Genomic DNA, 24,008 nt, shown 5'->3' on the forward strand with positions numbered 1-24,008 from the left:
CGTAATTCAAATTCTGTTAAACCTCTATTTTTTTGCTCCTCCTTTCACTTTAGTGTATTTAGTCATTGAAGTCCACATGTTGTTTTTTAATGAATTTTGATCCACATGTTCTGCAGCTGTTTTCTTGTTGATTTGAAGTTTGTATTATGAAATCCTGATAATGTTAAAGTGTTAGTTATATTTGATGAAGTCTGTGTAGAGTTTATCTTATTATCTTATTAAACAGTTTGGTGTGAAAAATAAAGAAATGGTCTCAGAACAAGTAGTTTGACCCATTATTTCTGATTCAAACTAATTTAACTGTTTTCAGTGGTACATGTGGAGGTTTATCACAGGAGGCGACTTGGCTGTTCTCCACTCACACTGAAGAAGGATCCTGCAGCTCATTAAAAACTCTAAAATTATCTTGAAAGAAAATATGTTTGATTTTTCTTAAAAACATGCTGTTGGCATGAAGCTTTGAGACAGTGTTTTTAAGAGTCATTGTGGTTAACATCTCACACATTCCAATAAAGCAGATGTTCCTGCATTGCAACAGCGGTTTGCAGTTGCAATGCAGGATTGTGCTGCTGCTCGTCTACAGGACTCTCATGGAGCACCACTTTGAAACTTTGTAACTCTCTCTGCAAAATACAATATATAAAGACCAATGCTGGGCAATTAATTATATAGTTACTTCTTCAAAAAAGTTACTGAGTATTGCAAACAACAAAGATTTTTGCAGCTGTTTACCTAAAAATGCTGCTAAGGGATTTTTTTTAAACAAACATTTCAAACTATTTACAGAACAATCAGGTGTTCTGCATCAAATCTGATGCCACACAAATTATTTGTGCCTCTCCAAAAAATAATTTCTGTCCACTATGAGATAAAGGAGAACATCAAAAGCCTGATACCTGCAGGCCTGACAACAGGAGATGTATCACTCCTGTAACATTTAGCAGCCGCCTCATTGTTCTGACACACACAACAAAACTATTGACTACACTACACACTAACTATACAAGATTTGCGCTAAACGTTGCAAATCTCACATCTCAAAACACTGCCGTCACTCCTAAATTTTCCTCTTCTTAACAACTTCCGTTTCTTAACAACCAAATGCCATGTTTTGATTGGTCGGCATGGTACATTTTTTGACCAATGGGAAAGGGTGGGGTGTTTTGGTTTTGTCTTTGCTCTCAGGCGGAGAGTGCTTTATAACGTTTTCTTTATAAAATGCTGTTTTTACCATTTCTTCCCCCAGTAAATATAAACAACAATATTCTGGAAGAAAACCAAACACTGGATTTTTTTTTAATCACAACTCTGTTTTTTATGTGGCCTATCAACACAATTTGAAACCAGGTATAAAGTCCACTCTTTTTACGTCACTTGTTCCATCTGTCCTGCTCACATCTCCAATGGTTGTACACGTTGTCATTAACGTGGCTTCACTCCACATTAGCCACGCCACTTTGCTAGCTAAAACACCGGTTTCGGCACATAAGGACGCTCTCATAGCCTGTCAACGACGTTGATTAGCTCCGCATATACGAATTTGAATCACGTGATTGGCTGGACTATGGGATGAGGTGCCATTGTTCTAATCCCATACTGGAGCAGCCAGTCACTTACTGACTAACACTGCAAAACAGAATTGTTAACGTATTCACTTTAATTTCAATTCCGGTTAGAATTTTACTTTATGTGCAACACGGATTTTTTCTGCACAGAGACCGGGCCAGCAGTGCACAATTGAGCACACGCGCAGTTTAGAGGGAACATTGGTGATGATTATCAGAAAGTGAACAAGGTCTCATGGTTTGATGCTTGTCCAATGCCTGAGTTGACCTGGACTGGTTAAGCACTGCTTGTCTTATTTTATGATGCTGGATTTAACCAACGCTTACTGGCAGATTCCCTTATCTGCAGAGTCCAAAGACAAAAACGGCCTTCTCCACTCTGTATGGTTCGTACCAATTCGTCACACTTCCGTTTGGCTTATTTGAAGCCTCGGCCATTTTTCAGCACCTCATGGAGCGGTACCTGCTTCCTCAAATTGCATATGCTGTTTTCTACCTGGATGATGTTGTTGTGGTACCCCTGTGAGGTACCACACAGTTAAACGGTTAAAGGAAACCTCAGAAGAACGGCAGCTAATTCCCTTTTTGCAGCATGCAGCCAACGAGGTATTTATTGATTTATCGTTGATGAGAGATTTTTTAGTTTTGTGATTATGCTTAGTTGTAGCTTCATTTAAAGGAAGAAGAGCTTGTGAATTGGAACCAACACAGGAAGAGAGATTGAAGCCATATGTGTAGAGGAATGCGGTGACATACGATACCATACCTCCTGTTTTAACAGACAAGCTGGCTCTCTCTCTCTCTCTCTCTCTCTCTCTCTCTCTCTCTCTCTCCTTTTATGGGAATGTCTGAATTTCTATACATACAAAGGTACCTCCTTTTTCAGCAGATAAGCGAAAGGTTTTCTCCTTCTAAGGAAAAATTATCAGTTCCATACATGCCACTCCTACTGCTGTGGAAACTTGCTTTAAGTGTAAATAAAGGATGTTCTGAATGCCCTGGGCGGTTTTTCTGTGTCACATCGGTTGAGCAGTGACCGCCCATGCGCATGTAAAAAATAGATATCTGAGTTGTAAGTTTCTTTGCCTTCCAACAACTTTCTCCTCACAATCGTGTTTGTTGTACAGTGTTATCTTTAGTGCTGTGTCTTACGCCGAGTTTTATTTTGTTAATGCTGTATAGTTTTCACGGTAGCTTTGGAGAGAAGTCTTCAAATAAACCAGTGACAGAAAACCACTTGCGTCTGCCTGTGCTTCGAGGGAATTATACTCATGTAGCTATGATGATGTTTGCTAGTTCACCTTACATGCATTAATGTAATAACATGGATAGCGTACTCAACGTGAATTACACATGAACAACATTAAGCTACTCACGCAGAGAAGAACGGCTGCTGCTGCCATCTTCGTCCGTCATCATTTCTGCTACACTGGCAGGGCTAGGGGCCAGGACTCTACTCTTCGTGTTTTGGGGGGATGTTGCTAATTCCGGGTCCGATAACAGGCACCACACCTGCAGTAGATGTACACGGTGTGAGGTCTCAGCAAGCTATCAAATACGGCGCATTTCTCGGCTTTTAAAAAAACGCTATGCGTCACCAGGCGTTTCATCAGATTTGAGGTGTTACCTCCTTTGACAGTATTGCAGTATCTGATTAAAGCACTTGTAGCAGGCTGCTGAGTTTGCATCTTTTGCTGTGAAGTACAGCCAGACTTTTGACCGCTTCGCCTTGGGCATTTTTAATCTGTAGCTCTGATCTAAAAGAAGGTACGTACCTGGACCCGCCTACTATCCTCGGAAACGTAAAATGATTGGCTAGAATCTAAAGTGTATCACAGCTCAGGAAAAAAAAGCACTGAAATAAAGCACCGAAATGTGCGCTGCTTTTCTGTCTGGTTACTACCGTTTATGTCAGAACCGGTGACGGTTTTGCTGTTTTTAATGGAGACCAGGGGTTCCATTATCTGGTTGGTATTGTTAGTGATTAATTGTTGGATTGGGAATTTAAAATAGTGTAATAAAGAAAAAACACTTTAGTTCTTATGGAGTCTTTTATTGGGTTTATGTGACATACAACTAAAATGACAGCTTGTAAAGGTGAAGAGACAGTGGGACTGGCCATCCTACCTGTGTCAGAGAAGAGCCAAGGTTAAAGCTGTCTACAGTTAATCATTTGTGAGTAACCTAAATAAGGTACTCACCTGTCCTGGTTGCTTCTTGCAGGATGTGGAGCATAAGAGTGAAAGCAGCTTAATCACCTGTTTAAGGGCTCTTGGAGTAGACCAGTGTGCCAGGTTAGGGAGTATGGATAAAGAGGGTTTTAATTTATATAGTAATGGGTGAAGCTCATGTTATTGGTTTGTTTATAGTACGTGTTGGAAATATGTATATGTTTGTGATGTGCTTTAATGTAATTGCATGTTTGTGTGTGTGGAGGGTTATGTTTTCATTTTGATTAGTTAACCCCCATACTTGGGCTATTCCGGAAGAGTATAAAAGTGGTAAATGGCCTGCATTTGTATAGCGCTTTTCTAGTCCATAGGACCCCAAAGCGCTTTACACTACATTCAGTCATTCACCCATTCACACACACATTGGCGATGGCAAGCTACATTGTAGCCACAGCTGCCCTGGGGCGCACTGACAGAGGCGAGGCTGCCAGACACAGGCGCCACCGGGCCCTCTGACCACCACCAGTAGGCAAACATGGGGTTAGTATCTTGCCCAAGGATATTTGGCATGCAGCCAGGAGGCAGCCTGGGATCGAACCACCAACCTTCTGATTACTGGCTGACCTGCTCTGCCACCTGAGCTACAGCCACCCCAAAAGGAAGCCATTTTGTTTAGTTATAGTTAGTGTTCTTGTGCTCCTATCATGTTCCTTCATTAATAAAGTGCCAATCCATGGATGTCTTTTACTCCAGTCTTGCGTCATATTATTGGACAGAAACTATGACCGCCGGCCAAAACTGACACTGTTATTGAACTGTTTAGCCAGTAAGACACTGTAGAAGACAATGTGATGTGTTTATTGATATGAGTAAGGAAAGTAACTGTTATGAAAGAAAATGTTAATTAGAGAAAATGAACCAGTAAAGAGAGTATATTTCACTGAGGATGTGAAATAAGTAAATGTAATTGATGTGAATGAGGAACCTGCTGAATTATATATTGAAAGCTCATGGTAGTGTTTATATAGCATTTGTTTGTGTGAAATAAATCAGACTCAGACACAATCTGGAGGAATACAGAGACACATGCTGTCTTCCTTACTCTGCTCTTCACCTGCTTTTACAGGTAACATATTTGTCATCATGGTCTTCATCCTTGGGACCCGTAACAAATATTGGGGGCTCGTCCAGGATTGTCGACACCTTGCAGTTGAGACTGATCCAAAAATGACATCTGGGACCAGGACGGGAGCTGATGCGAGCTGAAAGTTGGAGCCGAGACTGATCCATGGTTGCTAAGACGGTGGGTCCAGCGGGCCTGGGTCAGCAAGAGGTCGACGCAGAGAAGGCTTCCCTGATGCAGAGATAGTTCGTGGAGTGCTCAGGATATTAAGGCCTGGAACTTTTAAAGATATGTTAATCAATAAAGACGATTTGACTGTACTTGAACTGAAGGGGTTTCTCCATGCCCACCTGAGAGAGAAAAATAGTACAGAACTCTTTCAAGAATTAATGTGTGCCAGAAAAGATGAAAGTGAGACACCACAGCAGTTTCTCTACCGGGTGACAGGGTTGAAGCAGTGGGTCCTCTTCATATGGGACCCAACCTAACCTTAACAGTAGCAAACCAAGTCTCCCCTCGCCAGTCACATCAGAAGTAGTTAACCAGCAGCAGGGTGAGGCACTCGCTACATCTGGTGTTATGGCACCCCACACTAAATGTGGGGCAGTTGCTAAGCTAATCAGTAAGAAAGCTCTCATACATTGCAATTTGAATGGCTTAGTAGTGAAAGCAGTACTTGACACATGAGCTCAAGTTTGCATCATAAGTAAACATTGGAAAGACTGATACTTGCCTGACTTAGTCATGCAACCTCTATCTGAAATCATCAAGGAAATTGATGAGTTGAAAGTTTGCGCAGTCAACGGGGAAACCATATCATTTGATGGCTGGGTACCCATCATGATCAACTTACCGGGGAGTGAAGACCCCAGCCTCTCCGTCAGTATTCCGGTCCTCGTCAGTACCTTGCCTGTGGACAAACCATTGATCGGTTTCAATGTCTTGGAACAGATCGTTGAGGAGCAACTAGAGCAGTTGATACCTACTCTTGTTACCTTGCTGTGTAATGCCATCTGTCTTCCCCCTGAGAATGGTGAGGTGGTCAGAAGCTTCATTCAGACAGTAGAGCCAAACATTACACAAGGGTACTTGAGAACAGTTGAAAGGGATGTGATTATCCCTCCTGAACAGGTCACCTGGTTAAAGTGCCCCGTTCCATCAACCATGAATCCGCTTGATTGTTTAGTGCTGTTTGAGGATGATTTGGGCAACCAGGCCCTAAAGCGGTTCTATGTCTTGACGGGGTTAGTTGAAATACAGAATCCAGCTAACCCATACATCACCATTGCTCTAAGTCAGGGTGCCCAATCCCGGTCCTCGAGAGCTACCGCCCTGCAGCTTTTAGATGCATCCTTGTTCCCACACACCTGAATCAAATGAATGGCTTGTTATCAGGCCTTTGCCAAACATGATGGCATGCTGAAGAGATCAAACCATTTGATTCAGGTGTGTGGGAACAAGGATGCATCTAAAAGCTGCAGGACGGTAGCTCTCGAGGACCGGGATTGGGCACCCCTGCTCTAAGTAATGACACCAAACATGATATGACCTTGACAAGCAAGATGGCCCTGGGCACCTTACAGCCAGTTGAACGTATTGTGGAGGTTGAGGCCTCAAACGAGTGCCCACCTGCAATAACAGTTCGCAAGATAATGGTGGAGTCAGCCGGACCTCTCCCAATGTCGTGGTATCCGCCAGTGAATCTTGATCATTTGGAAGAGGAACAAAAAGAGATTGTCCAGAGAATGTTGTTTGATGAGTGCAGGGTCTTTGAGTGGGATGGGACCAATATTGGTTGTAATCCTGATCTGAAAATGGTGATAAACCTAAAGGATGACATACCAGTGCAGAGAGCATATACCTCCTTTGTGCGGTCTTGTAGATGTGGATACAACTTCCTCCCATGGATTCCTATCCTATTCCTGTCTAAACGGCCCATCTGTGTCTCCTAAAGGATGACATACCAGTGCAGAGAGCATATACCTCCTTTGCGTGGTCTTGTAGATGGGGATACTACTTCCTCCCACAGATTCCTATTCTATTCCTGTCTAAACGGTCCATCTGTGTCTCTGTTCCTGTCCGTGATGTGGCCTCCCATGATTTACGCACCGTCTGTGTGGGCCTGGATCCTTGTGTCATCGATTCACAGAGAGTTGGGGAATGTCTTTCAACTCTCTGTGAATGGTACTCATGGCCATTGATCAGTGTGCTTTGGTCAGTGGTTGTTCTAAATGGTCATGAGAATTTGTATATTAATGATCAAGGAACTGACCTCCCAGATCATTGTTACTTCAGTGGGCTGGTTTCAGTCATTATGCAAATGTACTGTTTAATAAATAAATACTGTTTAAATAAATAAATAAAACTTTCAGATCTTGGTACATCACAAAAACAGACATAAAAAAGGCCATTCATTTGGTTTACATGTAAATATTTATTTAGCCGCAGCTATTTTATTTATCTGGAGATGCCCGGGGAAGAGGTTCATCACGTTGTGGGAAAGTGGCTTGGTGGTTTCCCCTTGGGTATTACACATTTCTTAATTAATTCCACCTCCTCCCTCCAATCAAGGCTGCTCACCGGCCCAGACAGCCGGTAAATTCACAGGCTGGTACGCCGGTCCCGTTGTCTACACCACCATTACCATCTGTTCAATTGTCTGCAGCTGCAATGACGCCGGAGGGACCTGCTCTGCCCGAGCAGGAAGTCAGCACAACGGCGGGTCCTGCATGTCGATGTACGGCACAGCGTCCAGCATGCAGGGCACTGTCAGGGACCTGGGCTCCTGCAAACCTGGTTCCCTGTGCACTTATTGAATTGAATGAATGCTTTATTGGCCATATGCAGGTTGCCCCGCAGAGGAATAGGACACCCCCCCCCCCCGACTTACACACACAACAAAGACATCACATGGGAATACAGTCGGAGATCGGCAGCGTTACAGAGAAAACACTGAAAAAATTACACAACAATGGGAAAAGTACAAGAGTAAAAAAAGAGACCTCTTCTCACGCTGGGCACCTATGGGAGGACAGCATGAGAACAGGAATAGAAAACTCCTCTGCACAGAGAGCACATTAATGTCCACATCACAACATTAGAGCACGTGACAAGCCACAGGGGTTGGATAGAGGGGTGGGGGGTAATCCGAAGGAACACAGCAGTCGTCCTACACAGCGCTACCATTTCAGCGTGGCACGCAGACCCGCCGTCTTCCCCCACAGGAAACAAGCATCGAAGGCGTTTGGAAAGGGAGGGGGATGAGTGCATGCTTATCAGTGTAAGTGTATGTGTGTGCGTGTCCAGAGTCCAGCTGAGACAGTGTCCTTCGCTCTATCAGGCTAAGTAAACAGTCTGCCAGCCAACCCAGGTGGCCTTGCATGGGATGGGAAGAATAGTCATCACACAGTCGTTATCAGGGAGCTGTTTTGGTGGGCTCCAGCCTTGGGCCTGAGCAGCTGGCGCCGTGGTGTCCATATGTTGAATATTGTTGATTTCTCCTTTATGCGAGCAGCTCCGAATTTAGCACTCTGACACTGGTCTCTCGATCTCCCGTTGGAGAGCCGCGAGCCTCCCCATGATGGTATCAAACTTCTGTTCCGTGGTGTTGTCATTCTTTTGATTCTGAGACCCCACGACTGCAGCGATCCGTTCTGCGATGTGATCCAACTTTCACTCAAGGGTGTCATTGTGAGCAGGCCCCTCTCTGATGTATCCCATCATATGCTCAATGGTGTTAGTTTGAGTCTTCACAGCAGCTGTAAGCATCTCCAAGGTGTTGACCATGCTGCGTTCGGTGTGAGAGGTCGCGCCTTGTCCCATCGCTTCAATTCCAGTGGTCAGCCTTGGGGGGGTTTGAACAGCTGGTTCCGCTCTCTTATTTCTCCGATAAGTCAGGGCCAAGCCAGCTGTTATCATGGTTCCGAATAGGTAGATATCTTCAGCGTCCTCGTTCGACAGTCCCGCCAGGCACAAGATCCTCCAGGTCTGCCACCCATCCATCGTGTATTCGGCAGGGAAAGTCCCTCCAGGGCACTCGGGCTCTCCCGAGCCCAGACTTCTCGTTGAGAAAAGGGTGTCAATAGCATTCAGACACCAGTTGATCAAATCCATAATTCTCTTTTAGGTTTTAGAGAACGACAGTGAGAGACTGTTCGAGGGAAAAGTAATTCACACGAGACAAGACAAGGACACAAGAGGCTAAGCAGGGAAGATAAGGGGAAGGAGGAGAGGAGAAAAAGTGCGACCACCTTCACAGAGAGCCAAGAGAAGTTGTTATATTCACTTATATGTGTGAATTTGCAGCTGGAATAGGGGTTAAAGGTATCATCAGACTTGGGAAGTTGCTGCTTTCTACAAACAGGAAGTGAAATAGCACAACCAACAACTGTAATACTTGTATTAACAACAATAATAACAAAACAAACTACTACGACAATCAGTCAGACATATCCCTCCAACAGATCCATCCATTTGGTTCCTCCTGGCTGACCTGAAGGTAAGAAACATATGTAGGGTGTCAGCTGTCAAGTAGGTGATGAGTGAAGTAAATAAGTAACTAAAACTTATTAATATAGCACTTTTTTAGACAAGAATCTATTACAAAGTGCTTAACTTATTATTAAAAATACAGCACATAGAAACAACATAATACACAATAACATCATCAAAAATATTTTTATAGTTGATCAGAAATTTACTGTAACTGTTTTGTCTGGGAGTGTTATCTACTGAAACTGAATTGTAACTGAATCTTGGCTCCATCCAAACATCCCCAATGCCTAGGTGGATTTACCAAGCTGGACATTATACCATCAGGATCACACCAAATACTCCTGTAAGGAAAGGTGCGACCAGAGCAGAAAGCAACCAGGGTGTCCATATCATTGTTGGGGACTTTAATAAGGCATGTGTGAAAATTGTACTCCCCAAATTCCACCAATATGTTACATGTCCTACCAGAGGGGTAAGGACACTGAACCATGTGAAGATATCAAGCAGGCCTACAGACTGACACCCCTCCATGACCTAGGACAATCTGACAGAATCTCTCTGCTCCTTCCCTGCCTACATCTCCCTCAGGAAAAAAAAAAGCCCCTCCAAGCACCCTGGTCATGGCTACAGACCTATAGCCGTCACAGGAAAAGATACGTGAGGATGGTCTTCGTGGACTACATCTCAGCGTTCAACACCATAATCCCAGACATTTTTACCACCAAACTGGACCACCTTAAACCTGATCCTGATTTAAATATTTCCTCATCAACTGGCCCCAAACAGTCCATGAGTCCAGCAGCCACATCTCTGTCAATCTCACCTGGGCCCACAACACCAACATGCTGGTAAAGAAGGCCCAGCAGCAACTGCATTTCCTCCTTGTCCTGAGAAAGAATAACCCAGACCGGAAGCTGCTGCGAGTCTTTTACTGTGCTTCAGTGGAGAGCGTACTCTCCTACTGCCTGGGTATTAGGTACGCAGGGGCCACAACTGAGAACAGAAAGGCTGCACAGAGGGTAATTAACCCCACAAAAGAAAAACATTGGCTGCCCTCTGCCACCCATGGAGGCCATTGCCATGTCCTCCATTCTCAGGAAAACCACTGTCATCATGGGTGACCCCTTGCACCCCACCCACCACCTGTGTGACCCGTGCCCTCTGGTCGGTACCTAAGGTCAGTCACTTTCCACACCTCCAGAGTCCGAAACATCTTCTTCTGATTCGGACTCTCAACAAGTACTGTGCCTGCTGGTGACTTCTTGTGACAATTGGATAAACCTAGAATCTCAGCTCACAATGACTTGATGTCATCTTCTGTAGGCCTTCATTTTAATGTAACTAATCACATGCAAAGATAGGGTCTAGGACTATGATCACAACATTGTGTGAAAGAAAGACGGAGGGCGGAAACTGTGAAGACAGCGACTGTGGTGGTACAGGCCAGGTACACGGAGCGACACAGAGACAAGGATCTGGAATTAATTGCAGGTACATTGGGAAAAGTGATAGAAAAGATCACAAATGGATCAGGAAATTGAATTTCTAAAATGTTAATATTTGTCAGAGCAAAATCAAAAAATTCATCTAAGTGCTGCTCATATCTACCTGTAGCTGGAGGAGAGGTGACATTCACTGGCCCTGAAAGAGTGTCCTGTTTTGAGTCAGGTATCTCTGCTGCACCATCCACTGTGTTAAATAAACTATGGCCTGCTGCAAATCATATCAAAAGAACAGCAATTATCCATCCATCCATCCATTCGCTTCCGCTTATCCTTTTCAGGGTCGCGGGGGGCGCTGGAGCCTATCCCAGCTGTCATAGGGCGAAAGGTGGGGTACAACCTGGACAGGTCGCCAGCCTGTCGCAGGGCTAACACACAGGGACAGACAACCATTCACGCTCACTGGCACATTCACACCTAGTGGTAATTTGAATTATCGAATTAACCTATCTCCACAATGTGGGGATAGGTTAGCAATTGTGGTTGTGGGGATAGAACAGCAATTATTACAAAACAAATGTCCCCTGACAAACAAAAAAGTGTTGATGAGGGGGATTTTTTTTTGTCTAGGCTTTAAACCACATGTCTGTTCTTCTGAGCACTAATATACACACAAGAAATAGACTTTTATGAAAACACTAAATCAAACACTGCTAACAGTGGGAATAAAGGAATTATTTTAGTACATTAATAATATAACTTTGTCATTAAATTGCATTAAACTGTTTATCACAGCTACTGGCATCAGATTAACATTTTTATTGCATGTGCAGCCATAATCATTGTATACACACATTTGCATGTTGTGCCTAGTGATGGGCAGATGAAGCTTCATTTGCTCTAGTAGGACATCTACTGGACGTAAAAATATTAGTTGGCATGAATTTGAAGAGTGTGGCCTTTTGCACACAGCCTGTAAATGTCAACAACAAAAGGAGTGTGTAAAACATCTATATTGTAGTGATGGCAGTATACTGTGTATATTTATACTGGCAGTATGGAAAATGATTATTTGGAAATGCTTAAAATGGAAATGATCATTTACTGTGAGGTGAGGTGTGGTTGGGGTGTGGACAGTAGTTGTGCTTTTGTAACGTTGAGGTATGGACAGCTACACACTGAGGCTTTGAGCCTCAGTCCTGCCTGTTCACATTTTATTCTGTAAAAACTAAATTTTCACTGCTTTTATAACCTTTAGTGGGGAGAACGTAGCTAGGATTTAATGATTTAACAAATCTTTTGAATCCTTTGTCCTCCACAATGCTAAATGGCTGGGAGTCCTCAATCACCATGCTAACCAGGTCTTCATCTATTTGAGATTGTTCTCCTGAGGAAAGACAATAAAGATAAAGCACAAATATAAATATCAAACACGTAAATTATAACAGCTGTATAATATTGTTATATCATTTAGTAACATTGCTGCATGCTATATTATCATGGCATTTGATGGCTCACCTGGTCTTGCTCCACAATCGGTGTTCCCCTTATTCTCATGCAAAGCTCTGTAGTGCCTAAGCATGGATGAGGTGTTGTTGTTATATCCCAGCTCCCTGGCACATAGCAAACACTTCACCTTGTACAAAAGTACAGACAGCTTAACATAAATTGTATTGCACCATCAGTATTATGAAAATACATCTTCTGTAGAAATTTACATACCTTGTTGGGAGGAATAAGATCAAAATGTTCCCACACAGGGGAGGACATCCTCCTCTTCTTAGCTGGCTCCATTCTCTCCAGACTGTCTCTCCTCACTCTCATAAACCTCCAAACGGTCTCCAAACTCTCACTAACTGCAACTCTCCATCAAACACCTACATTTTGAATGAAGTCTGAGGGGTTTATATCGCTGTCATATCTCACGGCAAAGTTCGAACCACTTCATGAACCAGTCACGTGGTACAGCCGGGCAGCGAGGCTTTGGACGTCATCATTTTCAGCCCCTCCCATAAATGAAGCAAGCCTCGATACGCGCATCACGGAAACGCCCCCTCCATTACTCGACACAAGCTTCAAAGCCTCGATACAGAACGTCACATCAGTAGTTGTGCTCATAAGAGTTGATTCTCAGTCTATTGAAGGTTTCAAGCTTTGTGAAGCGCGATGTCTTCACAATCTATTGTGTAAGGTGATTTGGAGCAATGGAAGGTTAAAACAGCATTCACGCTTACAGACAAATATGATTTAAATGTAGACCTTTGTAAGCAAAGGCCTTGAATTCATTTAGCTTCTACCTGCAGTTGAGCTTGCCTAGTAAAAAGTGACAGAAGAAGAGTGAAGAAAGTGTAAAGTCCCCAGGGGCTATTCGGAGAATGAATTTAATTACCATGTATGGAAGAAAGTACTGGAAAGAGTAACATCTCTGTCTATTTTAGCTATTTTTAAGTGATGTGTGACACACGCTAGGCACAGATACACCCACACACAGGTCGTTATCATCAGATGCACGTTTATTGTGAGTGTCCACAGAATTACAGCAGAACACCGTTTGACAGCGGTCGGTTTCCCCAGCTTCCTTTCCCTCCACTCCTCTCCGCCTCACTATATAAAGGGAAGGAAAACCACCATCAGTCCAAACCGCCATCAGCTGTTCTTACCAGCACCGCCCCGTTGAGCCCACTGCACCACTCCTCCCCTGCAGCCGCGCGCCGGACCACACCTCCGCCACATGATGATTTACTATAACTTACCGTATTTTCACGACCATAAGACGCACTGTGCTAAAAGGCGCAGTCTCAGTTATGTGTGCCATTACTGTATTTAACACACACATAAGGCGCACTGGATCATAGGGCGCATACAAGTACCGTATGCGTATTTAAAAAATAAAGCGGGAGCAAACCTGAGTTCGGTACCTCACTCACATTTTTATTACCAGTAATCGTCATCATCAACAACACACAAGCATACAAGTGTGCGTATTTAAAAATAAAGCAGGAGCAAAACAAAGTTTGGTACTCACATTTTTATCATCAATCAAACCCATCGAAGTCCTCATCCTCTGTGTCTGAATTGAACAGCTGCGCTAAATCTCCATCAAACATGCCAGGTTCACTTTCTTCACTGTCAGAGTCACTTTCCGTGCCGTGCGGCTCCTCGGAAATGATGCCGGCTTTTGCGAAAGCTCGAACAACAGTGCCAGCAGCCATGTTAGCACAAGCATCTACAATCCATTGGCAAATTGTGGCGTAACTCGCCCGGCGCTGCCTTCCACTCTTGGTGAAACTGTGGTCTCCATCGGTCATCCATCGCTGGATGTGTTTGTCGCCGATGTGTTTGCTGCAGTAGGAGCGGAAGATGGCCAGCTTTTCCTTATAATCCGGTGGAAGTTGCTGCGCTACCGTAGTCCTGGTCCGGATGGAAAAATGGCACCGTTTCATAAAAAGTGAAAGTGAAACTGCTTTTAGCCAAATGGTGACCGTCGAAACGCTTCTCCCGCTCGTTCTTTGCTCGATGATCGCCTTATGTCAGCTGCGTCTTCTTGACCTGTCGGAGCTTGTTTTCCAGCTTCCTCCACTTGCGAACCATCGATTCATTATTCTTAAATTCTCTCGCCGCTGCTCGATTTCCATGTTCCTCCGCGTAGCTGATGGCCTTCAGTTTAAACTGTGCTTCGTAAGCGTGTCTCTTTGCCATTTTCAGGGTTGTTAAAACAACGATGTCCTGCATAACGCACATACCTGTTCTTTTATACAGGTATGTGCAATAAAGTCAACGCACACACTTCACCCTTTAGCGTTCTCATGGTGTTCTCTACTACGTCCTCCTTACAAGACACAGGGCGCACTGCGCTACAGGGCGCACTGCGCTATAGGGCGCGCCGTACTTTTTGAAGAAAATCTAAGACTTTTAAGTGCGCCTTATGGTTGTGAAAATACGGTAAGCATAATTATGTACATTGCAGATGCAGAAGGGGCTGAACCCTGAGATGAATAAAACTATTCTGAATTGAGTTGTTTGGAGAAGATCTATGCTGATGAGTTGCAGTGTACATCTTCCCACACGTGTATTCAATAAATCATCATTTGACTGAACTCTTCTGGGCCAGTGTTGGTTTGTTCCTTGCCTCAATATTTCGAATCGGGACACTACCAATACAGATCATTCACAGCTAGGCTAAAATAGAAGGATCTCAGTGATTGTGAAAACAGAGCTATTTAGGAGCAATAAGGCAGCGCAGCTAAAAGAGCCGAAGATCTCAAACACACTGAACACTCCTCACTCACTTAGAGAACCAACTTTCAGACTGATGACGCTGATGAGCTTCAAAGGTTTTCCAGCTCTCTTGATGACATGACACTCGTATGTTCCAGCATCATCTTGTCTCACATTCTTCAGAATCAAAGACACGTCTCCATCAGCTATCTGTCTGTCCTTCAGATCCACCTGGTTCTCAAAAGATGGATGCTGGTAATCTGGAACAAGTCATCCATGCTGATATAAAAGGACAAGTTCTTCATCTTCCAGTTCTGTTCTTCAGTTCTGCTCCACTCTACAACTATGACGATGTGAGCTTGAGCTTGACATGTCAGAGTGACGTCCTGTCCAGACTCAGCTGTGATGATTTTGTGATCTGAAAAAGAGGAAACAACACAGCGCAGCGAGGTTAAAGGTCAAAGTAACACTGTTCACTTCTACAGCAGTCAATCAGAGTGATGATCAGACAGCACTAAACTGTACTTACACACAGAGAATTTTCAATAATATCACTTATCACAAAATTAATGTGTGCAGGCTCATGTTGCCTGCGCAAAAGAAGACGTCACACACAATCAAGGCTGGACTGGGACAAAAAATTGGCCCGGGCATTTTGACTAGAGACCGGCCCACCAGGATAAAGATTGAAAATTTGACGTCATTCAGTGTTAAACCGCAAAGGATTCTGGGAACTTGTGGCAAGAGGTACTAGCGCACGCAGGCTTTCAATTGAACTCAGTTACACAGCAATAAAAAGAAACACAAAAAATGGCAAGAAGCTGTTGTATTATTAACTTCAATAGTCGGTCGCATGACAGCCACGGGAAGCCGACGGGTAGAGAGATCGTTTTTTTTATCGGATTACATCGTTGAAGAGACATTTTTAAGCCATGTTTCCGAAGTAAGAGCCGACGGATGGTCTGGATATACCAAATATAACGTCCCAGAACACTCCAGCTCACATGTTAGTCTGCTCCAAGCATTCCCACAAAGGTCAGAGTTTTGTTGTAGTTAATGCGTCATTTTTCTTAACATAATTGGTGATATAGGTTACAAGCAAGTCTGGCGCTGAACAGAAATTGTGGCGCTATGCTCCTTTGTTTATTGTGCATAAATAGTGAATTTTCCTGACACAATATTGCGTTTCGCTTCTGTTATTACCATGGTACATTGACAAAAACATATACTTTTATTCACAGGAGAAAACAGGTTTTTTGTATCACTAATTGTCCAGTACGATTACAGCATACAATATTATTGTCACTGCTACATTTCTGTAATGCTACCAGAAATTATTTCCACTACTAATTAATTACCGTTGAGCTCAAAGGTTATATTAATAAACGGTTAACGAATGTGTATTTATGACGACGATTTGTGAGACTGGTAAACTTACCTTTGTTCGTACGATGGTCTTTCGTTCTACACGGTGCATTTCAAGGTCCTGCACCCATCCGTCGGTAAACTGTACCTGGGCTTGTTGCAGTGACCTGAAGTTACTAAACTTCATGAGTGTATGCACTCACTCCAAGAACCGTGTAATTATAAATCTGAGCGTGGTGAAAGTTGGGCAGCACGCTAATGTCTTTTGTCCCTCTGTGTGCTCGTAAGGGTCTGACACTTTCACTCCTTTGATTTTTTCCTCGTATCTTTTCTTTGTCTTTTCGTCGAGTCTGTCTTTGTACGGACCGGCATTGTTCTCCTTTTGTTTTATACATTCCTTTTTTGTGCGGCAAAGAAAAAACAAGAAGGTATTGGAACCGGAGAATGAACATTTTGCGGCGCTGCAAACGCTTGCATTTGATGCGGTACTTGGATTGTTTTGCCACGAGTTCCTGGCATGCAATGCGCGAAAATCACGTGATTGCTAAACAAGGGGGAGGGTGCATCCGGCCTCCTCGGCTGTAATTGGTCCAGCCAAGAGTCGATCATGACCAATTGACCAATCCAACACCTTTCATTATCTATACCCTTCCTAAAAAAAAATAAAAATCCATCGGCCCATAAAAACAAAATATCGCCAGCGGCCAGCAAATGCCCGGTATGCCCGATGGCCAATCCAGCTATGCACTCAATGCACTCTGTTTAGACCCAGACCAAACAATATTTCGTCTTGATGCATTCTCAATCATCCAGCAAAGTAAATCTCCAAAAGTTGAATCTGTTCATCTGGACGTAGCGTTTTGTGGGTTTTCTATAATGTTACATCATATTCTATAAGGATGTTATGTGTTTGTAGACTTTCTGCCCAGTTTGACCCATTTAGCAGAAGTCAGCATGTTTAAGGCTCTGATATCTATTCTGTATGACTTAAAGCAGTTATGACATGGTCTGATTTCCTCATCCAATAAAGGAATATTTAATATATCAGTCTACTCTTCATTCTATCAGAAACAGTTATCACAGCTCGTACATTTTCATTTTGCACATATATGTAAGCATTGAGCCAAATTTAGTAATGCCAACAAATTAAATGAACATTATTTGTCTCTTACATATAATACATCTATACATATTTATACACTGTAAAAGATTCTTGTCTTTGAGTGAAGATTTATGGTGATGGGAAATATAAATAACTGAAACTTGAATCTTTACTGAAGCTCAGTGTTTGACACAGAGTTCACTCACATGTGCTGTACTATGGAAGAAATATAGTATCATCAGAATTCAAGTATTTTTAGACATTGAATTTATGACACTGAATTTTTATCCTCCAAATTTCCCTGCAAAAATATTCACCTGCAAAAATTCACCTGCAAAAATTCACCTGAAAAAAATTCACCTGCAAAAATTCGCCTGCAAAAATTCAACTGCAAAAGTGATGAACTTTAATGACCCAAGCCAGAGCAATCAGCACCAGATCGAGTCGAGTGGCTCTCAGCCAATTAAATTACGCTGTTTGATCACATGACACCGTTAGCCAGCAGTGTGTCTCCTAAAAGAGAGCTGTTTAAAGGTGAGTGATTAAGTTTTTCTCCTAAATAGAGATCATTACAGAATGCCTAGTCCTACTTAAAATCCCATTTATTTATTTTTTTATTTTTTTATCATCTACTCGAACTAAGGAAAACGTTTGACTAACTCAAAGACAATTTCCACGCCTCCCCTGCCTGTCTGCAGAGGCAGTTTTGAATTTAGGAGCAGCAAGATGGAAGCGGCAAACCCTGGCGATTCTCCGGTAAGTATATTGTTATTAGTGTGAATGCTTGAAAAGCATTCACAGTATTGTTCTTCTAATCTTTATTCTATTTTATTTATTATTATTCTGTATTCCGTACGTTTTTTGTAATCTATCTCCTTCAAAACCGTTCAACTTAGAAAAACCATTCAAACACCGTTAGATTCCTATTCTTTTGGACAACACTGCTTCTATTTTTCTCATTTTTAACATTTATATTTTTTATTTTATTCAACTTTATTTAACAAAAATTTATAATGTATTTCAATGGGGAGACCCTTCAAATTCTCATTCAAATTCCTCCTCTTTAAACTGTATCTATTTCCACATACATTGACATAGAGCCACCATTCAAACTTTAAAACGAAGACAAGACATTCAACTATTGAACTTGTATTTATCTTTTCAATATCTATTATACTTTTTCTTCAGTTCCAGTTTAAGTTTCATGATGTTTTTTCACCCGTTTCAGAGTTTATAATGGGTGTGTATGGGACGGAATGTTGGGGCTAGAGTGAGACAGCTCAACTGCTAGAGTGAGAGGAGCAAAAAAATTAATCTTAAAATCTTTTTTAAAACTGCTGCTGTGTCCGCAGCGTTTGCTCTACAGGTATGATTTTACCCTCAAAACGTAGCCATCGCTGTCCTCTTTCATCCAATGTGTTTACTATTGTACTAGGTGTTATGGTTCTTTCGTAAATGTCACCAATGCACAGCTTCCTCCCTCCAACTCTTCCATAGACTCTAATGTTAAAATGGCTCAGAAGGTTCGTTTGAAAATCAGAAGAGCATGGTGTCTTTCCACTGTCACCACGTCCATATAATAAACTCCACAGGCATGAAAACTGAGAATTCAGTAGACTAGAAGCTGCTGTCGCTCACGGTGAAAGAATTTTGTCAATACGACTTTTACTTTTCATTTGGGAACGATTTGTTTCGGCCTGACTTTTCTGTTCATTTTAAGCAGCAAAAGTGAGGCGCATGTCTGTGTACGTGTGTATGGAGCCATTGGGTGCGGTCACTATAGCAACCAGGCTCACACCTGCCTGCTTAACGAGCTCTGCCTGCCACTGTACCAAGATTCATCTTAAGCACTTCTCTTTCAACTGCTGCTGTGTCCACAGTGTTACAGCCATCATTTTACCCTCAAATTGTCGCCATTATTGTTCTCTTTCCAACACCGTATCTTTCAAAGCTCAGACATTTAAACTTTTTAAACTGTGTGGATCAAAGTGGAGGGATCACATTTGAGTCATTCAGTGATTCAAAGAATATGACCTTTTAATATTCATTCAGATGTTTTCTGACTCTAAATGTTCTTTTCTCATTTCTTAGGGTTTTCTAATTTACATTTAAAACATTTTCAGTTTTTTTCCAACTCCTTCTTCTGTGTAACCTTCAGCTTTTAGCAGTTCAGCACCTTTGTTTTCAGGTTAAATTCGTTTTTTTTTTTGTTTTTTTTTAATCTCATTCAATATTTTTAACTCAAAATTCAGCAATTAATTCATTTCAGTGCATACATTCAGATTCAAGCATTCACACTGCAGTTTCTTCAGAAAATGCACTTTCTAGTTTATCTTCAAGTTTGTCTTTTGAAACGTTAATGTTATTTAAATCCGTTGCTCACGTATAAAGTACACAGACGGGGTCTTTGCTCAACTCGTCTGAGGCGTGTCTCACTAAGCGCTACATGCTAGCATCCTGCTAACCGAGCTACCATTTACATGCTGTGCTTTAGAAAATAGGATACTCGTTAAAAAAATACTCCGCAGATATTGATAGATAGACGAACACTGCAAATATAATGTTGGAAACGAGAACGGCCTTTGGTGAAGGGGTAAAATACACCATGAATAAAGCCATATAGTGAATTGGCTGCCATGGTTGCAGAACAGCCTGATTTAATGACAAGAATGGGGAAGAGTGAGGTGAAGTGAACCAAAGCCACAAAACACAGTCAGAAGAGGCGGCAAAAGGGCAGTGATCTGTCCGTCAGTATGAAGTTGGTGTGTGCTTTGGTGAACAAAAACTCCAGACCGGTAGCAGGAAGATGGGAGACTCGTGTTTCACTGGAATAGTGGTGAATTAAAACATCCTTTGTTGGGGACATTTCGGTGTAAATGCATCCATACAGGTGAGACAGAGGCAGACCAGACAGTGAAGAAAACAAGGCAAACATTAGAAATATTAAAACGGAAATATAGGATTAATATAACATACAATTTGGGAAAATGTAAGGAACGCAATGTAAATGATATTGTAAAGTCATTAAAACAGCATACTCTGATTAAAAGAAACATGTAATTGGGTAGGATAATAATGTTAAAAAAACATGTACAAGATGGGTATGTATACTTGTAGCCAGAATTTAACAACTATAAAGTTGTAGCATGTCAGTACCTTACCCCATCCATTATATCCACACTTTCAGAAAAGGATATGGTCAATATCTTTACAAATACTATCTAAACTTAAATGGGATATTCCCTCTGCTTCTTCTGCTTCTCGTATACACCCTCAGGGTTTGTGATCAGCCAGCGGCTGATATGATCATTAATCCTGTAAAATAATATTCTTTCGGTTTATGAATCTGTTTGCATGGATTTCTTAATCCATTTCCACTGTTAGCAGAAGTTGTGCATGCAGTTTTGGTGTGCTGCTCTCCAAGACTACAAGCTGTGTTAAAGTTGGAAGTAACTGGCCGATGTTCCACTGTTGAAGATCAGCTGTGCCCATTTGTTGCACATTGTGGGTATGGAGAAGTTGAGGCCCTTGCAGGCTACCCACAATTTCCCCAAACTGAGCGATTATACATCTTGCTTCCATATTTGTATCTTGTGTCACTAAAAATACATTTTATTTTAGTTTTATACGTTGATTAATGACCTGCAGAATCTCCTTATCATATAAGGTGATTCATAATTGTCACTTTATGCTTTCTCCATTTTGAAAGTGATTACATCCTTGCATTACATACTTTAGGTTCATTTTCTGCAGGCAGGTTTCTGACAGAACAGGCAGATTTACACTATAACCTGCAGCAATGGACACATAAAGAAATGAAAAATTACATGTATGTGCTAACTTTCTAAACACTGTTACATTTATGATTAAGTAGATAAAACATTTATGTCAGCCTTGGCTCATAGTTCATTTAAAGACAAGAACTTTGTGTGTGTTTCAGGTCCTGCACTCTCAAAGACTGAATGAACCTGCATTGCAGCCATGGGTCACTGTGAGCATCACAGGGAAGGTTGAAGCCGCCCGCTGCAGCTGTAAGGCCGGAGTCACGGAGACCTGCACCCACGTCACTGCTCTTCTGTTTAATGTAGAAGCAACAGTGTTGATCCGTGGCACAAGGACTGTTACAGATGAACCTGCATACTGGGTTTTGCTGGGTAATATGACCAAGATACAGCCAGAGGTTGGCCATAAGATGGACTTCTCCTCTTCAGCTGCCCAAAAAAAGGCTCTCAATCAAAACATAAACAGACCATCTGTAGTGACAGGTAAAAGGAGCCGTCCTCAAAACAGAAAAATCCCACCTGCTACTGTGGAGGAGTTGTCACTGCTATAATGCCATCATGTTTTATCTAGGGGTCTAGATTTATGCCTATAGTGTACTGCCGTGTAAATAATTTGCATTTACTGAATGAGTATCGCTGTTCAAAAATTGAATAAAGAAACAAACTAATTTTTGCCTTTTTTTTATTAAAACCACTTTATAGAACATCACATCAGTTACAATGTAGAATCCATGTCACTGGAGCATTTTGATTCAATAAACAGTAAAAAGGTGAGCTGTGAAGACCAAGGACAAGTGCAGTTCACAGGTTTTCTATCCAAGGAATCCCAGAAGATTGCATGGTGTCATTGCCCAGCAGTTGTTCGCAGGACATATGGACTCAACCGCAACAATCCCTCACACTGAGCAGCATGAAGTGACAGTGCAGAGGAAAAACTCCAGCAGAACCAGAACCCGGTTCAGTACCAGCAGCCATCTGGGTTTGGAGGAGAGAGACAGAGACACAGAACTACCAAAAGTATAATTTTTTATGTGATTGACTGTTGTTGTAATTCAAGCCCTGAGTGTAGAGCAGGTAAGATATAAAGTTGCATCCTAAATTCCATGCTCATGCAGAGTGTTTAGTTTATGACTTTTTCACCTGGTCATTTCTTGATGAACAGATGGTCTTTTAGCAGTGGAACATCGGCCAGTTACTTCCAACTTTAACGCAGCTTGTAGTCTTGGAGAGCAGCACACCAAAACTGCATGCACAACTTCTGCTAACAGTGGAAACGGATTAAGAAATCCATGCAAACAGATTCATAAACCGAAAGAATATTATTTTACAGGATTAATGATCATATCAGCCGCTGGCTGATCACAAACCCTGAGGGTGTATACGAGAAGCAGAAGAAGCAGAGGGAATATCCCGTTTAAGTTTAGATAGTATTTGTAAAGATATTGACCATATCCTTTTCTGAAAGTGTGGATATAATGGATGGGGTAAGGTACTGACATGCTACAACTTTATAGTTGTTAAATTCTGGCTACAAGTATACATACCCATCTTGTACATGTTTTTTTAACATTATTATCCTACCCAATTACATGTTTCTTTTAATCAGAGTATGCTGTTTTAATGACTTTACAATATCATTTACATTGCGTTCCTTACATTTTCCCAAATTGTATGTTATATTAATCCTATATTTCCGTTTTAATATTTCTAATGTTTGCCTTGTTTTCTTCACTGTCTGGTCTGCCTCTGTCTCACCTGTATGGATGCATTTACACCGAAATGTCCCCAACAAAGGATGTTTTAATTCACCACTATTCCAGTGAAACACGAGTCTCCCATCTTCCTGCTACCGGTCTGGAGTTTTTGTTTACCAAAGCACACACCAACTTCATACTGACGGACAGATCACTGCCCTTTTGCCGCCTCTTCTGACTGTGTTTTGTGGCTTTGGTTCACTTCACCTCACTCTTCCCCATTCTTGTCATTAAATCAGGCTGTTCTGCAACCATGGCAGCCAATTCACTATATGGCTTTATTCATGGTGTATTTTACCCCTTCACCAAAGGCCGTTCTCGTTTCCAACATTATATTTGCAGTGTTCGTCTATCTATCAATATCTGCGGAGTATTTTTTTAACGAGTATCCTATTTTCTAAAGCACAGCATGTAAATGGTAGCTCGGTTAGCAGGATGCTAGCATGTAGCGCTTAGTGAGACACGCCTCAGACGAGTTGAGCAAAGACCCCGTCTGTGTACTTTATACGTGAGCAACGGATTTAAATAAAATTAAGGTTTCAAAAGACAAACTTGAAGATAAATAACAATATACTTACCGGAGAATCGCCAGGGTTTGCCGCTTCCATCTTGCTGCTCCTAAATTCAAAACTGCCTCTGCAGACAGGCAGGGGAGGCGTGGAAATTGTCTTTGAGTTAGTCAAACGTTTTCCTTAGTTCGAGTAGATGATAAAAAAAATAATAAAAATAAATGGGATTTTAAATAGGACTAGGCGTTCTGTAATGATCTCTATTTAGGAGAAAAACTTAATCACTCACCTTTAAACAGCTCTCTTTTAGGAGACACACTGCTGGCTAACGGTGTCATGTGATCAAACAGCGTAATTTAATTGGCTGAGAGCCACTCGACTCGATCTGGTGCTGATTGCTCTGGCTTGGGTCATTAAAGTTCATCACTTTTGCAGTTGAATTTTTGCAGGCGAATTTTTTCAGGTGAATTTTTTTCAGGTGAA

General features: G+C 42.0%; 1 protein-coding gene and 2 long non-coding RNA genes across 4 annotated transcripts in view; 2 read left to right on the forward strand and 1 right to left on the reverse strand.

Moving 5' to 3' along the window:
- LOC308409534 (putative nuclease HARBI1) overlaps nucleotides 1-24,008 on the forward strand; it is a gene marked incomplete at both ends in the record, with an annotated part of 126,978 nt that overhangs the window by 71,534 nt on the left and 31,436 nt on the right. The gene's annotated exons all lie outside the window — the stretch shown is intronic.
- Nucleotides 17,835-21,922, forward strand: LOC308394957. The gene is made up of 3 exons (XR_013971323.1): nucleotides 17,835-18,014; nucleotides 18,179-18,236; nucleotides 21,421-21,922. It is a non-coding gene; the product is annotated as an uncharacterized lncRNA (long non-coding RNA).
- LOC308394907 lies at nucleotides 21,928-23,896 on the reverse strand. 2 transcript variants are annotated; one of them, XR_013971306.1, is made up of 4 exons: nucleotides 23,815-23,896; nucleotides 23,595-23,652; nucleotides 22,403-22,520; nucleotides 21,928-22,237 (listed from the first exon to the last, which is right to left on the reverse strand). It is a non-coding gene; the product is annotated as an uncharacterized lncRNA (long non-coding RNA). The 2 variants fall into 2 exon arrangements; XR_013971307.1 differs by having other exon boundaries at nucleotides 22,403-22,523; nucleotides 23,815-23,892.

This window comes from Rhamphochromis sp. 'chilingali', assembly GCF_963969265.1.
Source record: "Rhamphochromis sp. 'chilingali' genome assembly, chromosome: 1".
Lineage (NCBI taxonomy): Eukaryota > Metazoa > Chordata > Actinopteri > Cichliformes > Cichlidae > Rhamphochromis > Rhamphochromis sp. 'chilingali'.